This window comes from Quercus suber, unplaced genomic scaffold (assembly GCF_002906115.3).
Source record: "Quercus suber isolate HL8 unplaced genomic scaffold, Cork oak 2.0 scaffold_91, whole genome shotgun sequence".
NCBI classification, from domain to species: Eukaryota; Viridiplantae; Streptophyta; class Magnoliopsida; order Fagales; family Fagaceae; genus Quercus; species Quercus suber.
In genome coordinates this window covers 405,993-432,125 of record NW_027069556.1, presented here as the reverse complement: position 1 = coordinate 432,125, position 26,133 = coordinate 405,993, and positions in this window count along the sequence as shown.

The window sequence follows — 26,133 nt, the reverse complement described above, 5'->3', positions numbered from 1 at the left end:
GCGTTTGAGAGACTTTCTCACTGTTACTGCTATTGTTTATGCACTGTTTATGAACAGTAGTCGCAATGTTTGACTTTTCTCACCTTTTTCAACTCATAGTGGATCCATGTACTGTTCACAAGATTCACAAACCTCATTTTTCAGTAACTTTTTCATTAAAAATAAGTCTCACAGTATTATTCACATATTTAAAAATTATTTTGCTATAATGTTTTTCAGTTTTCAGCTGTATCTAAATGGATCTTAAGACTCAATCTTTTAATGCACTACCTTTTACAAACATGATCAATTGGCGTATACTTTTTTTCTCTCATTCTCTCTCACATTTCTTTCATCTTTCTTCACCTTTATATATATATATATAGGGAGAGGCTCGCCTCCAATTTTAAAACTTCCCGTTTCCTCCTATTTTAAAGTAGATGATTGACGTGTGAAAATAAAATGATCTAACGGTTAGAAAATTAGCAAATTTTGTTTTCAAAAATAGAAGCAAAATCAAACCTTTTTAAGATAAAAGTGGAGGAAGAAGGCATGGGCTCTTCGGATTCGGAGCCACAATCAATGACAGTCTTCGACAACACGTGGATCAACGTCCAAACTTCAGAAAGTGTGTGAGGCCAACGATGGAGGCTAGCTTCTTGGGTTTTACATATCGGAGGCCGACAAAGAGATTCGTGACATTGGATTCGCGAACCACCAATTGATGAGGAATCTTAGACAGCATGTAGATCAATGGCCAGAAATTTCAAGCCACACATGGTAGCGTATGAGGCTGATGATGAAGATTGGACTCTTGGGTTTTGGATATTAGAGGTTGATGAAGAGATGTGGCATTGGTTTTGCGAAAGGATTGAAACACTAACAGATCTAAAGGGAGGCTCAGACTCTATGGTTTTGTACTTGTGATGGCTATGGCTTTTGATGGTGGCGAGGCAGCAGTGGAGAGACCTTGTAGAGGTGGTGTAGGCAGTGGTGGTTTTGAGTTGAACAATGATGATGTCTAGTAGATCAGTTTGACTCTAGAGACGGTGAAGGGAGAGGCAACAGAGACGAGATATTATTGGATTTTTCTAAACTGTTGGATCATTTTATTTCCACAAGTCACTCATCTATTTTTAAATGGGAGGGGAAACTGGAGATTTTAAAACTAGAGGTGAGCCTTTCCATATATATACAAGTGTTCATGGTGCGGTTTTAGTTTTGGGCCATTTCAAGCACCTACTTTGCGTTGTAATTAGGCCGAAACCATAACTGCATTGCATCTTCATTTTACGATTACATGTGTGATTTAGTGCAGTGAATGAAGAGTGGTTTGATTGGTTTTGACAATATGACAATTTGTAATTTACTATTAATAATTATGACAATATGACAGTAAGTCTTTTTTTAAAAAAAATACAACTTGTGTAACAAAAAAAGTAACACATATATATACAAGACAAAAAAATTTCATGACAAATTAAACTAAAAACACCACAAATATATAATATATTAATACAAAAAAAAAAAAAAAAAAAAAACAATAGTATTAAACATTTGGGCTTTTGATTTTGTGAGAGTGATAGTGTGAGATGGAGATGTGAATGATGTTTAGAATTTTTGATTTTGTATTTAAACAAAACGAAGTTGTTTTAACGTGAAACTAGAATGCACTAACACTTAGTTAACCACTTACTTAATATATATATTAAATATATATATATATATATTTGATATAAAATAAATATGGGTGTGGTGCAGTGCAATTCGTTACTACTTGTAGTGCGGTTCATTATCACACGGTGAGGTACGGTTACTTCATTTTGCATGCAATTTTGGTCAAGTTATATATTTTTTACACCATTGAACTTTCATACCATTGAATTTAAGTAGATGAAAAAGTGAAAAAAAAAATTTTATTAGTATGTGTTTGGCAAAAATTATTTTTGCCAACTTATTTTACTATTCACTTATTTTTCTACTATTCATAGGTCCCAGGAAACTTTTTGATACTAGTCATGGATCTCATGGTGCTATTTCAGCTAACTTTTACCTTTATATACAGTATTTTCAGCAAGAAATTTTCAATTTCAGCAAAATAAATGAATCCCAAACAGACCCTTAATGTTTTTTTCCCTCAAAAAATCATTAATATGTTGTCATGTCATCAATTTCTAAAAAATTAATGCTATCTGACATTAAAAAAAAAAAAAAAAGACATTAATGGATAGTGGAAACATTATCACTCATCACTCATCACTCATCACTCATCACTCATCACTCATCACTTAAATCTCATAGCTCAAACTCAGTTTCCATATCTCATATCTTTATCTCTATTTTTTCACTCACTCAAATTAAAACTTGTTTGGTTTTTTATTTTGTTTTCTATAACTCAAAATTTTGCACAAAATAGTGAGACCCATTTACTATGCTAAGTCAGAATGGTCCCTTCTCTATCTTTCTTTCTTTCTTTCTTTCTTTTTTTTTCCTAGGTCTCTTCCATTTCACGCCTCTCTTCCACTTTGGAATGGTAACAAGAAGTAGAAACTCAAAACCGTAGCTAAAACTCAACACCACACTATGCCTAACAGAAACTCAATGCCGTAACTAATGTTGCTATTCCAATTCCAGAAAATGTTGATGTTCCAATCTCAAGAAATATTCATTCCCCAATTCCAGAAAATGCCGATATCCCAATTCCGAAAAATAACCATATCTCTCAAACACAATTTCAAAAAGCTGATCTTGATTCTTTGGATTATGATCCCGAAACACGCAAACAAATATAGGAATATCATGTTAGTCAACGTGATGAAATTCGACGGGCTTACATTAAAAATGGTCTGCACCAACCTCCTCTATAGACATACAAAAAAAGTGGAAAGCACAATCGTAGCTTTCAAGCTTCTTGGTTTGAATATAATTCAACATGGATTGAATATTCTCCTACGATAGATGCAGCTTATTGTCTACCCTGTTTTGTCTTTCATAATCTAAATGGGTTATGGGACAAAATACATTCACTGTTGGTGGATTTAGAAATTGGAAAAAAGTTGGGGGCAAAAATTGTTATTTTCAAGGTCATATAGGAAAAAATCATAACTCAGCTCATAAAGTTGCTGAGCAAATGTGTAAGGATTTGATGAACCAATGGTAGCATTTACAAAGGGTAGTTGACCATTTCACTACTGAACAAATTGCAAATAATCGATTGCAACTGAAGGCCTCAGTTTTTATTGTCCGATATCTTGCCTTTTAAGCGATAGCTTTTAGAGGTCGAGATGAAAGTTTTAGTTCATTAAATCGTAGGAACTTTCTTGAATCATTGGGTATTATGACTGAATGTTCAATATGTGTGTAAAACACCCTTGAACGTTTAGATCCTAAATTACAAAATATCAATTCAAGTTTATTATCAAACAATTAATGTGTGAAACATGAACATAAGCCAAACATAGAATTGATAAACAATCTAAGTCAAATATAATCACATCCACAACATAAAATAAATGGCAAAGATAAAGGAAGAGAGATGCAAACACTAAGGCAACACTCGATGTGTTATCAAAAAGGAAACCGATGCTCTCAGCGTAAAACCTCTTCGCCGCCCTCTAAGCGATCAATAATCCACTAGAAAATGTAGTTGTGATACATGAACAGCAATAGACCCTCCAAGCCTAATTTACCCAAGTACCTAAGCCCTCCAAGCTTTTTGTTCTAACGAGGTTGCGCCGAACCTTTTTCTTTTCTATCTTATCGGATTCTAGTATAAACCATAGCATCAACCAATAGTCATTGGTCCCTTCCAAACTACTTCCCTTAGCACCAAATGAACTTTCTCACAAATGTGGGTGTGATGAGAAAAGGATTTGGTCAAGAACCTCTCAAGGATGTATCAATAGAGAAGAAGAGAGTAGAGGAATTTGAAGAGTCTCTTAGTGAAGATTGAGGATGAGGCAATCTTGTTTTTCTCTAGGGTTTCTCTCACAAAATTCTCTCTGGAAACTCTTTACATTTCGTGGGTATAAGGGTCTATATATAGTAGTATGTGTTTGGAATACGAAGAGTCAGTTTTTGCCAAACAAGATTGGTTGGCGACTTGGCCTCGCGGCTTGTCCAAGTTGCGAGTTTAAGTCACGAGGTAACGACCTAGCCAGCCTGGGACTTTTGTCCTACAGTGCGACAGCTAGCGTGACCCTTCACCTTCCCACATGCTTCTCATGTGCACAGCATTTAGCAGCTTACAAGTCGCGAGTCAGTCGTGAGTCCTAGCCGTGAGTCTCTGCTTCTTTGCACAAAGATGAGCAATTCTTCACACTCTCTTCACACACTACCCTTACATGAATCCCACCTAAATACAGAGTTACTAAGTGCTAAATTACAAGCAAATTGGCATGGAATAAAACCAATAAGATGGTTGATAAATTTCAACCTTACATTGACTTTTTGAAATGAGAAAGTTGCTAAAATAATAGAAAAAGCTCTAAAAAATGCAATCTACACATCACCTAGGATTCAAAAAGAAATTCTACATGTTTTCTCAGCCAAAGTGAAGAAGGTCACTTGAGAAGAAATTGGTGATGCCAAGTTTTGCATAATGACTGATGAAACTCGTGATGAGTCCATGAAAAAGTAAATGGATGTGGTTTTTAGATATGGTGATGCAAAAGGCTTTGTGAAAGAATATTTTTTTGGGCTTATTCATGTTGTTGACACTACGGCTTTGACTCTAAAGAGGGGGATATATTCTTTGTTATCTCAACATTACTTAGATATACAAAATATTTAAGGGCAAGGATATGATGGAGTAAGCAACACGTGAGGTATGTGGAATGGATTACAAGTTTTGATTTTAAATGATTACCCATATGCTTACTACATCCATTATTTTGTACATCGCTTACAATTGGCATTAGTAAAATCATCAAAACCAGTTGTCCCCATTAGTGGGTTTTTTCTTAAATTGCTTTTTCGGATCAAAATTGTTAATGCTTCATGCAAGCGTAATGAGCAATTGAAAGTTGCCAATGCTAATGAAATAGCACATTTGATTGATCTTGAAGAGCTTGGGACTAGAAGTGGACTTAATCAAATTGGCACTTTACAACGACCTGTAGAAAGTAGAAACACGTTGGAGTTCACATTTTAGATCAATTTCTAATTTATTAAGGATGTTTACTTCAACTGTTGAAATTTTAGTAAATATAATTGATGATGCAATTGATGGAGAACATCGAGTAGAAGCAGAGTCAGCTTATGATGGTTTAACTTCATTTGAATTTGTTTTCATCTTGCATCTTGAGAAGGAAATTATGAAGATCACTGATAAACTTTGTCAAGTTTTGCAAAGCCAATCTTAAGACATTTTAAATATCATGCATTTAGTTTCATCTACTAAAGTACTTATCCAAAAATTTAGAGATGATGGATGGGATGGCTTACTCACCACTGTGATATCATTTTGTGAGAAACATTGCATTGATGTCCTATATATGAATGCTTGTTATGATATGAGGCGAGGTTGAGCTCGTAATCAACAAGATAACGTTACAATTGAGCATAATTATTGAGTAAATATTTTTTATGCTACAATAGATTCTCAACTACAGGAACTAAATCATCAGTTTAATGAAGATGCAATGGAGTTACTTAGGCCTAGCTCAGCTTTAGAACCTCTAGAGGCATTAAAATCTTTCAGAAGTAGTGATCTTTGTTTGTTGGTAAAGAATTTCTATCCACAAGATTTCACAAATTATGACAAACAAATGTTAGAGAAAGAGCTTTATCATTTTGAGCATAATGTAGTCCAGTATTCAGAGTTCAAAAAATTGAAAAGTTTATCTGAGTTGTGTCAATGGTTAGTGAGAACAAGAAATTCAAAACACTACAAACTTGTTTATAAAATGGTGAGACTTGTGCTTACTCTTTCAGTTTCTACTACTACTACAGAGCGAGCATTTTCAGCTATGAAAGTTGTCAAAACTAACATTCGAAACAAAATGGAAAATAATTTTTTGACGGACTCTTTGATGTTATACATTGAAAATGATATAGCTTCAACATTTAGTTTGGATTCAATTATAAATGATTTTGAAGATTTGAAAGAGCGTCGAGTTCCCTTTTCATAGATGATTGTATTAAGAAACAATAGTATTTTGGGTATTTTGCTTTTGTTGGTAGATGATTGTATCTTAATATATTAAGAAACAATGATTTTTGGGTATTTGTTTTGGTTAATAGTTTATTAATACTATATAAATGAGTATTTGAATTTTTTTTCTCTTATCTCTGGCCTGCCCAGCTTGAAATCCTGGGTCCATCCCTACACAATACCCATATATTTTTTAGTAATGTGAATGAGATAGTAAAAACAAATCACAATACCCATAAACCCATTGATCTCAACCCATAAACCCACCAAGAAAATGATCCGTAAAGAAGAAAGAATAAGAAAAAAATTATGTAATGAGAATGGCGACAAGGAAGGGAAAATGGAAAAGAAAAAGAAAAAGTAGAGCAAAAATTGCTTCTTGGTGTTAACTGTTAATGAAAAAAAAAAGTTGAGAAGATAGAATAAAGAAAGAAAGGTAGTGGTAAAGTTTGACTTGAGCAGTATACGGGTTTCCAGCACTTTATATTTTTACAACTTTGCCATTGAACTCAGTTTTCAATCACTTGAAAACATCTCAAAATGTTTTCAGTTTTCATTACTATAACTCATATTTTTAGGGAGTATTTGGTGCAATATACTTGAAAATATGCGTTTTATTGTTTGAAAATACGTGTAAAAATACGTGTCGGTAAAAAAGTATATAAAAATACGAGTAATATTACTTAAAAACTGAAAATTATTGCTTAAAATAGTGTACCAAACACTATCTTAAAGTTTTAAGTGATAAAAACATTACTAAAAAATCTTCTTATATCTCATATATTTTGAGTTGTGAGTAATAAAAACTGATTTATATCACTCAATTTTCACAAAATTCAAATAGCCCCTAAGCGTCTTTTCTTTTGTCTCCGTCTCACAGTCACGGCTTCCCCAGTTTTTCCTTCATCATCTATCCTTTTCTTCTTATGTCTTTGTCACTTTCCTCTCCTTCATCAAAATTCAGTCTAATCAATTGCCGTTTTTACAAAGTACCTTGATAGTGTCAGTCAAGGTACTACTATTATTTTATTTATGTTCTTATGGTATTAATAAATTTTATTGGTTTGGAGTTTGGAAATATCTGGGAGTTTGGAAATATCTGGCATGCTAGCTATTGGTATATTGGAAAGGGACGCCTCACTTTTATCTTCTTCTTTTTTTTTGAGAAGGACCTCACTTTTATCTATTATCACACATTTGACACTTTTTTTTGACCAAGTGCTTTTAATGTGTTGCTATAAACATCCTCTTCATAATATCAAATGCAATCATCAAACCAACTAGGCAAATAATATGGTATAAAGCTAGGCAAAATTGTAATCTGATTCAATATTTCAATATTCTTGAATATATATATATATATTAGCTCTCTCTCTCTCTCCATACATATATATATATATATATATGCATGGAGAGAAAATGGAGAAAACTCAGGTTGATTGTGTTTAAACTTTAAATATCAATTAATTTTTATGTACTACCCCAGACAAACTCAATCAACTTAAGTAATTTCTTCTTTGTTAATCCTACATTGAAAAATAAGTGTGAGTTAAACAGGTTTAAAGCGTGTGCTGCATATCCAAGAGTTGCCTTTTTGGATATATACCACTGTCAGTTTTTTTAAAACTTTCTCTCCTCTCCTAACGTGTGTGTGTTAAAATACTTAGTATTCTAAAAATATATATATATATATATGTTTTTAGATATGGTGATGCAAAAGGCTTTGTGAAAGAATATTTTTTGGGCTTATTCATGTTGTTGACACTACGGCTTTGACTCTAAAGAGGGGATATATTCTTTGTTATCTCAACATTACTTAGATATACAAATATTTAAGGGCAAGGATATGATGGAGTAAGCAACACGTGAGGTATGTGGAATGATTACAAGTTTTGATTTTAAATGATTACCCATATGCTTACTACATCCATTATTTTGTACATTGCTTACAATTGGCATTAGTAAAATCATCAAAACAGTTGTCCCCATTAGTGGGTTTTTTCTAAATTGCTTTTTCGGATCAAAATTGTTAATGCTTCATGCAAGCGTAATGAGCAATTGAAAGTTGCCAATGCTAATGAAATAGCACATTTGATTGATCTTGAAGAGCTTGGGACTAGAAGTGGACTTAATCAAATTGGCACTTTACAACGACCTGTAGAAAGTAGAAACACGTTGGAGTTCACATTTTAGATCAATTTCTAATTTATTAAGGATGTTTACTTCAACTGTTGAAATTTTAGTAAATATAATTGATGATGCAATTGATGGAGAACATCGAGTAGAAGCAGAGTCAGCTTATGATGGTTTAACTTCATTTGAATTTGTTTTCATCTTGCATCTTGAGAAGGAAATTATGAGATCACTGATAAACTTTGTCAAGTTTTGCAAAGCCAATCATGCTATCTGACATTAAAAAAAAAAGAAAAAAAAAAAGACATTAATGGATAGTGGAAACATTATCACTCACCACTCATCACTCATCACTTAAATCTCATAACTCAAACTCAGTTTCCATATCTCATATCTTTATCTCTATTTTTTCACTCACTCAAATTAAAACTTGTTTGGTTTTTTATTTTGTTTTCTGTAACTCAAAATTTTGCACAAAATAGTGAGACCCATTTACTATGCTAAGTCAGAATGGTCCCTTCTCTATCTTTCTTTCTTTCTTTCTTTTTCTTTTTTTTTTCCTAGGTCTCTTCCATTTCACGCCTCTCTTCCACTTTGGAATGGTAACAAGAAGTAGAAACTCAAAACCGTAGCTAAAACTCAACACCACACTATGCCTGACAGAAACTCAATGCCGTAACTAATGTTGCTATTCCAATTTTAGAAAATGTGGATGTTCCAATTCAAGAAAATATTCATTCTCCAATTCCAGAAAATGTTGATGTTCCAATCTCAAGAAATATTCATTCCCCAATTCCAGAAAATGTCGATATCCCAATTCCGAAAAATAACCATATCTCTCAAACACAATTTCAAAAAGCTGATCTTGATTCTTTGGATTATGATCCCGAAACACGCAAACAAATATAGGAATATCATGTTAGTCAACGTGATGAAATTCAACGGGCTTACATTAAAAATGGTCTGCACCAACCTCCTCTATAGACATACAAAAAAAGTGGAAAGCACAATCGTAGCTTTCAAGCTTCTTGGTTTGAATATAATTCAACATGGATTGAATATTCTCCTATGACAGATGCAGCTTATTGTCTACCCTGTTTTGTCTTTCATAATCTAAATGGGTTATAGGACAAAATACATTCACTGTTGGTGGATTTAGAAATTGGAAAAAAGTTGGGGGCAAAAATTGTTATTTTCAAGGTCATATAGGAAAAAATCATAACTCAGCTCATAGAGTTGCTGAGCAAATGTGTAAGGATTTGATGAACCAATGGTAGCATTTACAAAGGGTAGTTGACCATTTCACTACTGAACAAATTGCAAATAATCGATTGCAACTGAAGGCCTCAGTTTTTATTGTCCGATATCTTGCCTTTTAAGCGATAGCTTTTAGAGGTCGAGATGAAAGTTTTAGTTCATTAAATCGTGGGAACTTTCTTGAATCATTGGGTATTATGACTGAATGTTCAATATTTGTGTAAAACACCCTTGAACGTTTAGATCCCAAATTACAAAATATCAATTCAAACTTATTATCAAACAATTAATGTGTGAAACATGAACATAAGCCAAATATAGAATTGATAAACAATCTAAGTCAAATATAATCACATCCACAACATAAAATAAATGGCAAAGATAAAGGAAGAAAGATGCAAACACTAAGGCAACACTCGATGTGTTATCAAAGAGGAAACCGAAGCTCTCAGCGTAAAACCTCTTCGCCGCCCTCTAAGCGATCAATAATCCACTAGAAAATGTAGTTGTGATACATGAACAACAATAGACCCTCCAAGCCTAATTTACCTAAGTACTTAAGCCCTCCAAGCTTTTTGTTCTAACGAGGTTGCGCCGAACCTTTTTCTTTTCTAGCTTATCGGATTCCAGTATAAACCATAGCATCAACCAATAGTCATTGGTCCCTTCCAAACTGCTTCCCTTAGCACCAAATGAACTTTCTCACAAACGTGGGTGTGATAAGAAAAGGATTTGGTCAAGAACCTCTCAAGGATGTATCAATAGAGAAGAAGAGAATAGAGGAATTTGAAGAGTCTCTTAGTGAAGATTGAGGATGAGGCAATCTTGTTTTTCTCTAGGGTTTCTCTCACAAAATTCTCTCTGAAAACTCTTTACATTTCGTGGGTATAAGGGTCTATATATAGTAGTATGTGTTTGGAATACGAAGAGTCAGTTTTTGCCAAACAAGATTGGTTGGCGACTTGGCCTCGCGGCTTGTCCAAGTTGCGAGTTTAAGTCGCGAGGTAACGGCCTAGCCAGCCTGGGACTTTTGTCCTATAGTGCAACAGCTAGCGTGACCCTTCACCTTCCCACATGCTTCTCATGTGCACAGCATTTAGCAGCTTGCAAGCCGTGAGTCAGTCGTGAGTCCTAGCCGCGAGTCTCTGCTTCTTTGTACAAAGATAAGCAATTCTTCACACTCTCTTCACACACTACCCTTACATGAATCCCACCTAAATACAGAGTTACTAAATGCTAAATTACAAGCAAATTGGCATGGAATAAAGCCAATGAGATGGTTGATAAATTTCAACCTCACAGTGACTTTTTGAAATGAGAAAATTGCTAAAATAATAGAAAAAACTCTAAAAAAATGCAACCTACACATCACCTAGGATTCAAAAAGAAATTCTACATGTTTTCTCAGCCAAAGTGAAGAAGGTCACTTGGGAAGAAATTGGTGATGCCAAGTTTTGCATAATGATTGATGAAACTCGTGATGAGTCCATGAAAGAGTAAATGGATGTGGTTTTTAGATATGGTGATGCAAAAGGCTTTGTGAAAGAATATTTTTTTGGGCTTATTCATGTTGTTGACACTACGGCTTTGACTCTAAAGAGGGGGATATATTCTTTGTTATCTCAACATTACTTAGATATACAAAATATTCAAGGGCAAGGATATGATGGAGTAAGCAACACGTGAGGTATGTGGAATTGATTACAAGTTTTGATTTTAAATGATTACCCATATGCTTACTACATCCATTATTTTGTACATTGCTTACAATTGGCATTAGTAAAATCATCAAAACAAGTTGTCCCCATTAGTGGGTTTTTTCTTAAATTGCTTTTTCGGATCAAAATTGTTAATGCTTCATGCAAGCGTAATGAGCAATTGAAAGTTGCCAATGCTAATGAAATAGCACGTTTGATTGATCTTGAAGAGCTTGGGACTAGAAGTGGACTTAATCAAATTGGCACTTTACAACGACCTGTAGAAAGTAGAAACACGTTGGAGTTCACATTTTAGATCAATTTCTAATTTATTAAGGATGTTTACTTCAACTGTTGAAATTTTAGTAAATATAATTGATGATGCAATTGATGGAGAACATCGAGTAGAAGCAGAGTCAGCTTATGATGGTTTAACTTCATTTGAATTTGTTTTCATCTTGCATCTTGAGAAGGAAATTATGAAGATCACTGATAAACTTTGTCAAGTTTTGCAAAGCCAATCTTAAGACATTTTAAATATCATGCATTTAGTTTCATCTACTAAAGTACTTATCCAAAAATTTAGAGATGATGGATGGGATGGCTTACTCACCACTGTGATATCATTTTGTGAGAAACATTGCATTGATGTCCTATATATGAATGCTTGTTATGATATGAGGCGAGGTTGAGCTCGTAATCAACAAGATAACGTTACAATTGAGCATAATTATTGAGTAAATATTTTTTATGCTACAATAGATTCTCAACTACAGGAACTAAATCATCAGTTTAATGAAGATGCAATGGAGTTACTTAGGCCTAGCTCAGCTTTAGAACCTCTAGAGGCATTAAAATCTTTCAGAAGTAGTGATCTTTGTTTGTTGGTAAAGAATTTCTATCCACAAGATTTCACAAATTATGACAAACAAATGTTAGAGAAAGAGCTTTATCATTTTGAGCATAATGTAGTCCAGTATTCAGAGTTCAAAAAATTGAAAAGTTTATCTGAGTTGTGTCAATGGTTAGTGAGAACAAGAAATTCAAAACACTACAAACTTGTTTATAAAATGGTGAGACTTGTGCTTACTCTTTCAGTTTCTACTACTACTACAGAGCGAGCATTTTCAGCTATGAAAGTTGTCAAAACTAACATTCGAAACAAAATGGAAAATAATTTTTTGACGGACTCTTTGATGTTATACATTGAAAATGATATAGCTTCAACATTTAGTTTGGATTCAATTATAAATGATTTTGAAGATTTGAAAGAGCGTCGAGTTCCCTTTTCATAGATGATTGTATTAAGAAACAATAGTATTTTGGGTATTTTGCTTTTGTTGGTAGATGATTGTATCTTAATATATTAAGAAACAATGATTTTTGGGTATTTGTTTTGGTTAATAGTTTATTAATACTATATAAATGAGTATTTGAATTTTTTTTCTCTTATCTCTGGCCTGCCCAGCTTGAAATCCTGGGTCCATCCCTACACAATACCCATATATTTTTTAGTAATGTGAATGAGATAGTAAAAACAAATCACAATACCCATAAACCCATTGATCTCAACCCATAAACCCACCAAGAAAATGATCCGTAAAGAAGAAAGAATAAGAAAAAAATTATGTAATGAGAATGGCGACAAGGAAGGGAAAATGGAAAAGAAAAAGAAAAAGTAGAGCAAAAATTGCTTCTTGGTGTTAACTGTTAATGAAAAAAAAAAGTTGAGAAGATAGAATAAAGAAAGAAAGGTAGTGGTAAAGTTTGACTTGAGCAGTATACGGGTTTCCAGCACTTTATATTTTTACAACTTTGCCATTGAACTCAGTTTTCAATCACTTGAAAACATCTCAAAATGTTTTCAGTTTTCATTACTATAACTCATATTTTTAGGGAGTATTTGGTGCAATATACTTGAAAATATGCGTTTTATTGTTTGAAAATACGTGTAAAAATACGTGTCGGTAAAAAAGTATATAAAAATACGAGTAATATTACTTAAAAACTGAAAATTATTGCTTAAAATAGTGTACCAAACACTATCTTAAAGTTTTAAGTGATAAAAACATTACTAAAAAATCTTCTTATATCTCATATATTTTGAGTTGTGAGTAATAAAAACTGATTTATATCACTCAATTTTCACAAAATTCAAATAGCCCCTAAGCGTCTTTTCTTTTGTCTCCGTCTCACAGTCACGGCTTCCCCAGTTTTTCCTTCATCATCTATCCTTTTCTTCTTATGTCTTTGTCACTTTCCTCTCCTTCATCAAAATTCAGTCTAATCAATTGCCGTTTTTACAAAGTACCTTGATAGTGTCAGTCAAGGTACTACTATTATTTTATTTATGTTCTTATGGTATTAATAAATTTTATTGGTTTGGAGTTTGGAAATATCTGGGAGTTTAGAAATATCTGGCATGCTAGCTATTGGTATATTGGAAAGGGACGCCTCACTTTTATCTTCTTCTTCTTTTTTTGAGAAGGACCTCACTTTTATCTATTATCACACATTTGACACTTTTTTTTGACCAAGTGCTTTTAATGTGTTGCTATAAACATCCTCTTCATAATATCAAATGCAATCATCAAACCAACTAGGCAAATAATATGGTATAAAGCTAGGCAAAATTGTAATCTGATTCAATATTTCAATATTCTTGAATATATATATATATATATAGATCTAGCTCTCTCTCTCTCCATATATATATATATATATATGCATGGAGAGAAAATGGAGAAAACTCAGGTTGATTGCGTTTAAACTTTAAATATCAATTAATTTTTATGTACTACCTCCGACAAACTCAATCAACTTAAGTAATTTCTTTTTTGTTAATCCTACATTGAAAAATAAGTGTGAGTTAAACAGGTTTAAAGCGTGTGCTGCATATCTAAGAGTTGCCTTTTTGGATATATACCACTGTCAGTTTTTTTAAAACTTTTTCTCTTCTCCTAACGTGTGTGTGTTAAAATACTTAGTATTCTAAAATATATATATATATATATATTTGTCTCATTCTCTTTCATATTTGGTGTATATTCATCTTTTTTGATTAAAAAACTTTCCAAAATCCTTACTTGAAGGCTTGAAGCTAAAAATGGTGAGTCTTTGTGAAAAATGTTGAATCTTTTGTGAGTTTTGGTGAGGACTCATCTTTCTTGACAAAGGAGTCCCCAAAATCCTTCCTTGAAGCCAAAAAGTGAGAGACAAATATAATTAGTACGAGTATTCTCTTTTTCTCTCATTCTTTCTAGCATTTGCTCTTTCTCTCTCATATTTCTTTCATATGATTTGTAATATATTTATACACGCACACACTTGGAAAACAAAAAAAACACTTATGAAAAATTAAGTACATGTTTCCATGTTCATTGTTAATGCATGAAAAAAAAAAAAAAAAATCTTGAGCAAGTTAGTTTATGGTAAAGTATTTGACAACAACCAAAATAATAATAATAATATACATACATACATATATATATATATATAAAATAAATAATACACACACACACACACACACACATATATGAAAATTGGAAAACCCCACCCCCCAAAATATTGAAATAATATTTCACCTAAAAATCCTTGGAAAATCATATGGAAATATCAAACTTTTAAATTTTTTATTACATTAAAAAATTTTCACAACCCCAAATACAAAAGGAAAAAAATTTCACAAAAATTAAATAAGAAAACTTGGAAAAAAAAAGGAACATAAGTAGAAAACTAAAAACTTTTTAAAACAATAATAACAAATAAAACATATACTAGTATTATTATTCCATTCCACCAATCTTAACTGAGAAAATAGATTTATTATTCAAGAATTTAGAGAGAGAGAGAGAGAGAGTATTACTCCACCATCTCTTCGAATTGTAGAATTCTCCCAAAAGTTTGAGAGCAATGGAAATGTGTGGGACATCGCTCAAATACATGTTATATAACATTTAAGTGAGAAGACTATAAACAAGCATTAGATTTGCCAACTTGAACTTGCAAGCTAAAAATATACTAGGCAAAAATACATTTTTAGTCCTTACATTTTGGGCAGTTTTTCACTTTGGTCCAAAAAAATTTTGAGCTCCCATTTTGGTTCTTAAAATTCGAAAATTGAGCCATGGATTTAGAGAGAGAATTGGGTTTTAGGCCATGGATTTAGAGAGATAAAGAGTTGGGTTCTCAACCATGGGTAGAGATAGAGAGAGAGAGAGAGTCTAAACCAGCCACTCGGTTTGGTTGATTGCAAGCGGGGTTAAGAAAGGCAGAGTCACTACTGCTAGTGGTGGTGGCATGATCTTTGAGCCCGGTGCTTAGAGATGATATAATATGTGATTAGATGAATTTATGTTTTAGTAATATAATGATGTATCATGTCCTTATTGGAGGGTATAAACCAAAATCCTTCTCTCTCTCTCTGTGTTTGTGTCTATATATATATATTATTGTAGATAATTAGATTAGATGGTGCACTGATACTCATATTTGTGATTTAATATTTGTAACTACTTCATTTCAGTTGTACTAATTACAATCAAAATTTCCTACTTTAATTGTATATAAATGTAGATTTAGTTATCAATTTGATAATTATACGTGTGTGTATATATATATAATAATATAATATAAAAGCGAAACATTTGAATTTTTGTTGATCATCTTTATTGCTCCATATGGCTATATAAATTACTGCCACATTTACATTTGAAAACACTGAACAATTGTGCCTTTTCATTTTGCCTATACATAACCTCCAAAACAACTTAAAGTTGTAAATAGATTCAAACCCAACATGCATTTTCCAAAAGTCATTAAGTTCTAGACGTTAGGCGATCTCAAACTCACATGCATGTCCGATTCTCATATTTTTACCCAAAAAAACTAAAATAATAAATTTATAAGCGTCACCTCTCCGTTTGGTTCTAGAACACCCATAAAAAAAGGGTAAGCGGAAAAAAATCACAGAGAAACATTCCCCAATTTTTTTTTTTTTTTAGAGAAACCAAACACAAAGCCTAAATACATTTCATTGAGTAATACTTAGGTGCTCCCGGAGCACGAAAAATGGTGCTCTCTCTTCTCACATATATGGTGAAGTCCACTCATTAAATTCATGGTGGGGTCTATTATGAATGTGAGAGGAATGAGCACCATTTATCCATGCTCTGGGAGTACCTAAGAATTTTTCCCATTTCATAATTCAATTTGCTAGATTTATTCCCGTGGAACCAAGAACCTTCTAGAACCCGAAAATAGAAAACAAACTTGAAAACTTTTTTTTTCTTTTTTTCTTTTTAGGAGAGGTAGATTAAATACAAATAGATTAAACAATAAAAACACGTACCAAAAGAAAAAAGGGGCAAAGGCAAGGCAGAAACAAAGTGATAAGGATGAGAGTTTGGATCTGTGAGAGAGAAAGCACTTCAAAAATGGGATTCTTTCATTCAAGTTAGGACTTAGGAGAGAGAGAGAGAGAGAGAGAGCAATTTTGGAGAAGACCCATAAGTTTCTTGTGTTTCTAAGAAAGATGAAAGAGAAGAAGTTACCAATTAATGAATATGAACCATTATTTATACTCAAAGGATTATGACCCTTCAATAGGCATATTTTTGGTCAATAGGTACCATTTTCATTCAATAGGTACATTTTCGATCAATAGGCATTTTTCATTCAATAGGCATCTTTCTAGTCAATAGGCACATTTTCAATCAATAGGCATCTTTAATATATATCCAACATGAAAGGTTATGACTTCTGACGTGGCATGATAAGTACTAATGTGGGAAGGGACGAAAATCAATACATTTGGAAAAGTTTAAGGACGAAAATAGAACTTTTGAAAGTTTAGGGACGAAAACGAACTTTTGTGATAGTTTAGGGACGAAAATAGAACTTTTGAAAGTTTAGGGGACGAAAAACGAACTTTTGTAATAATTAGGGACGAAAATGATATTTTACCCATATATATATAATATATTTATAGGTATTTATAGATTTTATTTGTGTATAAAAAATATGTGGATAATGTTATCTGCAATAGTGTTTGTGAAGGTATATGGCAGCTTCTGTGTATTTTGGTAAACTGAAATTAGCATTGTTCTTGAATTGGGCTTGTTACAATACTTTGCTTAGATGATGTTGAATTCTCAACTGTCTTGTATTGCAGCTTGTGTTTTGGTAAATATCATCTTCTTACTTGCACATTTGATTGAATGGTATGTCAAATAATTTGGTATGCTAATATATGTATGTCATAACACCAAATTGAGTTTTAAAAGTGTTTATCCTATTGACCACCTAAAGGGTAAGATATACGTCGTGTTTGTTGGTCATGTGCCTGGAGTGTACGACACATAGGAAGAAGCTCGTGCCCAAGTCGATCAATATCATGGGGCAGACCACAAGGCGTTTAAGCATAAACTGGATGCATAAATTTCTTTTATGAAGTTTTGGTAGATTGATGGTAGGAATGTGCAACAAGGTTCTTCATCCAGTACTCTTTCAACTCCTTTAACTAAAAAGAGTTCCAGCACAGAAGGTGTTAAATACGATTTATTGAAATATCAATTAGATATCGCAACTGAGCAGCAGAACCATGCAATGAAGATTGCAAAGTTGAATGCAAGAATGCTAAACACAGTGGCATCTCAAGTCTTGCCCGATGATGAGCTCAATAAAATGGCACATCTAAACTTGGGTGAATGACCATGAAAGTTGTGTTAGGGTTGTGATTTTTGTATGTGGGTACCTCTGTCATTGTTATGTAAAACTTGGATGTGTATAACGTTCATATTTTTTGTGATTGGAATTAATGGATGTGCATATATGATGTGTATAGGTATTTTGAGATGCTCAATTGTATTAGGTATATTTTTTTGGTATTTTCCCGAAATGTTTTACATTGGTGGCCCAAACGTAGGAAAATATTTTCTAGAAAAATGCTTTTACATGAACAACCAAATACTGAAAATACTTTTCCGGTGTATTTCCTAGAACCCAAAACAAACATCTGAAAATATTTTCATTTTCGTAAAATATATTCAACTGAAATTATTTTACACACGAAAATAATTTACATCTTACCAAACACAGCCTAAGTCCTTACATTTTCCCAACCAAAAACAAAGGTCTATTCATTTTCTTCCTAATTAATTCTTTTAGGTAATAGCCTTTTAAGTCATTTTTATTTTATATTTGTTGTGATCAATAATATTTTTCAAATCATATTTATGTCATGTCATACATAAAAATCTACACATGCACGTATATAATTATATATACTAGCTAGTTGCCAACCCGTGCAATGCACAGAAGTAGCTACTGGATGAGTTTCAAGAAAAAAAATTTATCTTTTAGTTGGATTAGTAAGGCAAAAATGCATGAAATTAAAAAAAAAAAAAAAAAATTGATATTGAAAGAAATAACACAAAATGTGCCTATTGAAAGGTTATAACCATTTAAATTGAATATATCAAAAGGTGCCTATTGAAATGTCATAACTCTTCATATTAGATATATTAAAAGATGACTATTGAAAAGTCATAACCTTTCATGTTGGATATATATTAAAGATGCCTATTGATTGAAAATGTGCCTATTGACTAGAAAGATGCCTATTGAATGAAAAATGCCTATTGATCGAAAATGTACCTATTGAATGAAAATGGTACCTATTGACCAAAAATATGCCTATTGAAGGGTCATAATCCTTTGAGTATAAATAATGGTTCATATTCATTAATTGGTAACTTCTTCTCTTTCATCTTTCTTAGAAACACAAGAAACTTATGGGTCTTCTCCAAAATTGCTCTCTCTCTCTCTCTCTCTCTCCTAAGTCCTAACTTGAATGAAAGAATCCCATTTTTGAAGTGCTTTCTCTCTCACAGATCCAAACTCTCATCCTTATCACTTTGTTTCTGCCTTGCCTTTGCCCCTTTTTTCTTTTGGTACGTGTTTTTATTGTTTAATCTATTTGTATTTAATCTACCTCTCCTAAAAAGAAAAAAAGAAAAAAAAAGTTTTCAAGTTTGTTTTCTATTTTCGGGTTCTAGAAGGTTCTTGGTTCCACGGGAATAAATCTAGCAAATTGAATTATGAAATGGGAAAAATTCTTAGGTACTCCCAGAGCATGGATAAATGGTGCTCATTCCTCTCACATTCATAATAGACCCCACCATGAATTTAATGAGTGGACTTCACCATATATGTGAGAAGAGAGAGCACCATTTTTCGTGCTCCGGGAGCACCTAAGTATTACTCAATGAAATGTATTTAGGCTTTGTGTTTGGTTTCTCTAAAAAAAAAAAAAAANGTAAAATATTTTACACTTGAGGGGCTCTTATTTTACGGTCAAAGGATTTGATTTTCCCTTTAACTGAGTTTTACATGTGCTCCCAAACACACATGGCGTTTTAAAATATTTTCCAACTTTTATTTTCACCCAAAACAAACACAGTCTTAAATGTGAGTTATCACTTTGATAATATTGTGTGTATATAAGTATATGTGTCTATATATATATATATATGTATGTATGTATGTATGTATGTAGTTATAGATTTTTATGTATGACATGACATAAATATGATTTGAAAAATATTAATTGACCATAACAAACGTGAAATAAAACGGCTTAAAGGGTATTACCTAAAATAATTTCTATTTTAGAAACATTACTTAAAAGAATCAATTAGAAAGAAAATGAAATAATTTTATTTTTCTTTGCTTGGAAAATGAAGGGACTTTTTTTTTTTTTTTCAATGAGAGAAAAATGATAGGACTTAATGGTATACGAATTATCTTTTTAATCAGATTTTATTTATGAATTTTTATATTAATTTAATAAAATTAATAAGAAATGACATGTTGTCATAGTAGAATATGTTAAGAATGTGTCATTGTTGTATGTATTTACCTGCCAAATAAAATGGGAAATGAGATGAATGATTTGGACAAGTTAGAAGTTCACATAATTTTTGCTAACTTGTCATCTCCATTTTTTGCCATGTGAAAGCTAGGGTCACCCAGGCTAAGGATGGCAAGTGCCATTATTTTGGTGCATACCTTTCTTTGATTTATGTGCTAAACGTATACTCGCTCTTTAAGCTAAAGCCCCAACCATTAAAGTGATTGACTGTGATAGTAGGGCAAAAAATTGTGAATTCATGTGAAAATAATAACAAATTGCCCACAATTTATTATATCAAAGTTATGGTACAAAAATTATGGTCTGAGAAGAAATCGAGATTATTTTGACTTATCCTCAATTTCAAAAGGTGCAGCCGTCACTTAAGCCTAAGCTTCGTGCACACTCTCTGCCCCATGCAAAGAAAGAATCCTATCACATATCATTAGCAGCATGCGCCATCTACCCATGCTCTCTCCTTTCCTAACTTATCCCCCTTTGGCCCATTGTGTTTTACTTCCAAGCTTTTAGAGTTTAGTGTGCTAAACTGCTAATCTTATTTTAATATAGTTCTATGTTCGTTAACAGTTAAATATGAAAATTTCCACAGTTGAATAAGAAAGTTCCCTACTGCCGAATGAGGAAGATTCCTACCGATAATTATATGAAACATTCCTCTTATTGACTACTAATTTTCTCACGCTTTACCCACTAACCTTTTTTATTTATTTATTTATTTTTTAATTATAAGTTTTAATCGCTCTTGTTTGTCGACAAAATTAATCTTAATTGCGATAACTAGGCCAAGTGCACCGATAGCAACTTAACTGAGAAGTGTGGGCCTGAGTCCCCTTCTTGAAATCGGGTGAAAGGCCAACCAATCCCATTGTCACCAGTGTTTAGGTAAAGAAAACGACCACGCATACATAATTATCTGTATGAATTAAATATTAGGAGATAGTCTTCTCTATTCCTTCAATCGCTCTCATATACGGTATATTTGGGGTCTACTTATTTTGTTAAAATTAAAAATATTTTTATTGAAAATACTGTAGATAAAGATTACTAAACGAACACATAGTATAAAAAAAAATTTGACCTCAAGTTTATATATTTTTTTAATTTTATCTCAGACCTCAAGTTCTTTCTTAAATGCTAAGAACTTTCACTAATTAATCAATTTACACTATAATTCTCGCTTATTTTGCTGAAACTGAATTTTTTTTTTGCTGAAAGTATTGTAGATTAAGGTAAAAATAATCTTTACTAAATGGACACATAGTATATAAAAAAAAAAAAAATTTTACCTCAAGTTTATATATTTTTTTAATTTTATCTCAGACCTCAAGTTCTTTCTTAAATGCTAAGAACTTTCACTAATTAATCAATTTACACTATAATTCTCGCTTATTTTGCTGAAACTGAAAATTTTTTATTAAAAGTACTGTAAATTAAGGTAAAAATAATCTTTATTCAATGGACACATAGTATTAAAAAAAAAAAATTTGACCTCAAGTTGATACATATTTTTAATTTTATCTCAAACCTCGAGTTCTTTTTTAATGCTAAGAATTTTCACTAATTAATCAATTTACACTATAATTCCATAAAATGATCAATAGTTAAAGTGAGACAAATCAATGCAACTATTTTGTTGTAATTGAAAATTTTTTGTTAAAAGTACTGTAAATAAATATAAAAATAATTTTTACTAAACGAACACATAGTTTAAAAAAATTTGACCTCAAGTTTATATATTTTTTTAATTTTATCTCAGACCTCAAGTTCTTTCTTAAATTCTAAGAACTTTCACGAATGAATCAATTTAACACTATAATTCCATAAAATGATCAATAGTTAAAGTGAGACAAATCAATACAACTATTCTTAAAGGAAAAAAGAGAGAAGAAATCAAGATTACCATACACAAAAATAATGCTCTTTGAGGTGAATATTATGTGTATACCCAAATATGCCTGGCTTAACTCCCAACACGCAAATAAGCATTTCCAAAGCCCAAACCAATGGGCTACATGCATTTTGTTGGTATAGAATGAGAAATTAATATATATATATATATATATATATAAAATTAATTAATTATAATTTAAGTATTAAATCTATTAAAAAATTAAATGACACGTCATGATTTTGATCTCGGTTAAAACTTCGATCCGATCTTAAAAACTTTTTTCTTTTTTAATTCTTTGAACAATTTGAGTTTAAAATTATGGTTTTGGCTTGTAGCCACACCATGTGCGAATTGTCAGTTTTGTTGAGAAAAGAAAAATTAAATGACACGTCATGATTTGATCTCAGTTAAACTTTGATTCGATCTTAAAAACATTTTTTTTAGGATCTGTTTGGATACCGCTTATTTTGCTGAAAGCTGAAAACTGAAAACACTGTAGCAAAATAATTTTTAAATGTGTGAATAGTACTGTGAGACTCAGTTTTAAATTTTTTTTTTAAAATAAAGTACATACGGGTCTCGTGAACAGTGCATGAGATTCATTGAAAAAACATAATTTTGCTTTCTTTTCTTGCACTGCAGCCACGTGAAACCCTCTTCTAAAAAAAAAAAAAGAAGTGAAATGCAGACGCAAGTTCTTTTTAGCACTATCGTTTTAGCTTGTAGCCACACCATGTGCGGATTGTCGGTTTTGTTGAGAAAAGTTGGAACTATAATTATGCCATGAGTTTAGCAAACCTACCCCAACTATCACCTTTTGTTCTATTCGTTATGTAAATAGTGGAAACTGGAAAGTCATAGTAATTATATGAATTGAGTTTACCAAACGTGCCGTCGTATGACTTTCTGTTCTACTCGTTATGTAAAAAATTGTGGAAACTGGGAAGTCATTCAGCTAGCCACTAGTTATTCGTGTTTGTGGCACTACAGTTTGCATATTGTACAAAGCATTCCGACGTGGTTAGCATTTGGATAGGGAAGCACGAGGATATTTCACACTTCTCAGTTTTCACTTTTCACCTGTCCCCTTTATAATGGCTTCTTAACATTTTCTTTTTTGACTAACTTAATTGACTCACCTCTAAAATGTTTCGCACGTTTTACTTGAATTCAATATGTCTAAGAAAGATTTACTCAAAAAAAAAAAAGTCTAAGAAAGATATATATATATATATATATTTATTATTTTGGGTAACATCTGAGAGAGTTTGCTGTTCTCTATAGTAATTCAGAACCTTTTGTTTTTCCCTTGTTTGTTAGTATTTGAATCCATGGCATATGTATTTTATTTTATGATCACATTTTATTATAAGGTGAATACTTCAATATGTTTGTGGTGTAGCCGTGTAGGGACGATTTGAACTTAAGTCTTTTTAGTGATGATGATAAATTCTATTAGTTAAACTAATTGAAACTGACTAATAATTAATAATTTTGATTAATGCATTCAACTCAATTTTACACTTTCAAGATGCGGGACTGATTTAATACAATTTGAGGTCTAAAGTGACCACTTTAAATGAACATGTTTATATTTAAAAATCACTTAAATAATATTTAATCAGTTAATGTTATCTATTATAGATTTTTAATAAAATTTGATTAATCTTACTTTCTACTTGTGACTAATTCACTTAATAGTAATTAGGTTTGATTCCTTTTAATCCATAATTTTTTTGGGGTTTTTTAAAGATAAATGTAAAAGGTGTACAAATCACATATATATTTTTAATTAAACAAAATACTTATTCCTTCACATTTAGGGGCATTTCTCTAATGAGAAAGTTTAAAGTCACAATTTTTGCCACAATTATGATATGTGCAATTGTGAGTGGTAGAGAAAAAGTAATGAGTTCATGTAAAGGTAGTTCACAAACTATAATTGCATATATCATTAAGTTGGGGCAAAATTTGTGAAAAATGATATGATCATTGTTTTAAAAACCAGACTGGAGTTCAACTTGGAACCCAACTTGAAATCAGTTTGGTCAAAACCTAGAAAACCAGAAAAGGGGTCAAAATCGGAAATCAATCAATAACCTGTAAAAACCTAGAACCAGTCTCTTTTTTGGTTCTTTAACAATTTTAATTTTTAAAACCATGGATATGATCCTACAAAAATTGCGATATTTTAAGAAGCCTATGCCATGGCCTAGGCATAAGGCTGGCGATGTGAAGATGGACTACTCCTTGTGTCACATATATTTTTTAACAAAATTCCAAAATTTAAAGAATTATTTTAGGACCATGTATTTGGCATATACTTTTCTACAACTTGCTTAAATGTCAATCGATGATTGGATTACATAATTTACACAATTTTTTTGAGGAGAATCCACATCAACTAACTTTTATTAACCTCCAAAAATATCAGAAATAACAAAATTAGAAATGTTTGGAAAAAATACTCCATATCCAAACTAACAAAGAAAAAGAATGTATGACTCTTCTAAATAAAATATGAGTTACAACATTGCCCTGTCGTCTAATATAAGAGAAGGAAAAACCCACTAAAGAGCCAATTATAGACAAAGTGTCTTTTACTAAATGCCCAATGGACGAGAGAGAAGAATCAACATGGTTTAAGTTAATAACAACCTCCGAATCACCATAAAATATAGAGTTATTCAATCCAAGTTCACGAATGAAAGTCACAGCTAGCCCTTTAAGCAACCAACATTTCCAGCAAGACAACAGATGCAGGCAAAGAAATGTTTTTTGATAGCGCTGCAATGACCTCATCCCTGCAATTCCAAACCACCACCCCAATCCCAGCTTCATTAGTTTCTGCGAAAACAGCACCATGGAAATTTGTTTCAAAACAATCAGCAGCCAGGGCTTTCCACTTAACCATTCTTGAGCGTTGTCGAGGTACTGTGGGAGGCTTTTTTTTTTTTTTTGCCGAAACTCTTGTAACAAAAGACTAGCAGCTGACTTGACTATTCTTTGAACCGGAAGGCATGGTTTTTCAACCCGGAGTTTGTTTCTTCTATACCACACAGACTAAGCAACATTGGCAAAAAAAATCCAGGTCTTGGCACTTCTATTCAATTAATCCAACATGATTTACACATAGATCAACCACTTAAGTTTTTCACTAATTTACACTCAAGCAAATTGTGATATAATTCGGTCTATAGATTTTTTTTTTTTGAAATTTAAATTAAATATATATTATATTTTAACAGTAAACTGCCAAATGTAGAGAAAAAAAACGAGAGTTTTACTAACACGTGACTTTAAGACACATGTTAACAAATTATTTTAAGAAATTTTTTAGGAAAAAATTTATAACTTTTTTGACAATTTTTTTTAATTTTTTATAAAAATGAATAGGTTTGGGTACTGATGAATAGCTAGCTTATTGTGTCTGTGTTTCCTTTTTTTTTTTTTTTTAAGCAGCATGTTTTTGTGGTTGTTGGCTTTTTCAATAAGTTCTATACACTGTTCAAAAGACCCATAAATATATTTTTTTAACAAAATTTTTATTAAAAATAAATTTTACGGTACTATTCACACAATTAAAAAATATTTTGTTATAATATTTTTAATTTTTAATTTTGGATTCAAAACCAACAAAAAAAAACAAATATACTGAATCACTGATATTTCCGCAAAGCATGTTCCACGTTTTGTATATAGTCGTTGAAATATTCAGCTCACCCCGATACCCTGTCCACGCAACCAAGGACTGAGGTGGAGATTCTACGGCGGGAAATACCCATAATGCCGTACGGAGTCAAAGTCTTTCTTTATTCTTTAAAACCAACTACCAAATATGCCCTTGGGCTTATCCTGCTTTCGTCTCCGCACCCGACACTAATGAACGTTGGATAGAATTTTGCACATGATGTCAATAATCCAAAAATCTCAGACTCCGTAGTCCTTACAAAGAGTCAGGAATACAGCTCTTCTGATTAGTAATTACACCTTGACAAGGTTACTCTAGTAATTTCATATAATACGATAAGATTACAAAAGTATCACCCTTTTCGCTTTTGGAAATTGCAAAAGAGAAATATTCCTCTGC